Source organism: Echinops telfairi, unplaced genomic scaffold, assembly GCF_000313985.2.
Source record: "Echinops telfairi isolate 266 unplaced genomic scaffold, ASM31398v2 ScPeMD7_60;HRSCAF=208, whole genome shotgun sequence".
NCBI lineage: Eukaryota > Metazoa > Chordata > Mammalia > Afrosoricida > Tenrecidae > Echinops > Echinops telfairi.
Window position 1 is genome coordinate 1,304,879 of NW_022103958.1, and position 1,112 is coordinate 1,305,990.

Sequence of the window (1,112 nt, forward strand, 5' to 3'; positions counted from 1 at the left end):
AAATTTTCTTCACATTTGCTTATGCACCCGCTTTGTCATCAGTGATCAAGTCGGGACTCACTGATGTGTTTCTTCCATGTGGATTTTGTTGCTTCTAAGCTAGATGTCTGTTTGTTTATCTTCAGGATTTTAAGACCTCAGATGCTACATCTTTTGATGGCTGGGCACCATCAGCTTTCTTCACCACATTTGATTGTGCACCCCTTCTTCAGCGATAGTGCCAGGAAGGTGAGAATCTCACACTGCCGAATTGTTATAACAAATTGTTCTTGTGTTGAGGGAGTACTTTAGTAGGGGCCCACTGTCCATCTGTTTCCTTAATAATAAATCTATAAATATATGTCCATAAATCAATTTCACTCTTCATATATAAATATATTTGCATCCGTATATGCCTGTATAACTGCCCTATTTCTTTTTTATAGCTTTTTTTTTTATAGTTCCTAAGCCACTGTTCTATTACTAGGTCAGGTAGTACTTCAGGTTTTTCCATGCATATAATGCACTGATTTCCAGCCCAGAATATATCACCATTAAACAATGCGTCTTGATTTCTCTATTTCCCTTACTTGTATGTCACTATCCCAATAGGTGAAATTATTCATTAAATTAAAAATGGGTTAAAAGTAAGCTTGTTTTCTGAATATCACCAGGTTAGTAAGGCTAATGACAACTTACCACTAAATACTTAACAAACTCTAAAAGCAAGAGAAAATTGTCGTTTCCAGAAGCTGGCAAAAACACTCCACAAGAGGGGGTGCTCTCCTGTGGGACATGTAGCCAGTTCATACATTTATGAGCTAGAGCAACCAGCCCCCTGACTAGTAACCAACAACATACTGTATTTCCTGCTTCAAATCCACTCAGTGCACAGAAAACCTGAGAAGATGCTTATTATTGCTGCCGCGGTCCAGCCGCGCCGGGGGTGAAGGGTCCCCTGTTCGGTGGGTAAGGCGTCCACGCGAGAGAAGGAGGGAGGGATGAGCAGAGTCGGGAGTCAGTGATCATCTGCTGCTTTATTACAATTTTAAGGTTCTATTTAAACAATATTTTCTGACAATCATACAATCAAAGCGGAAAGAAAAAATTCTAATATTAAAAGCTGCAAAGCA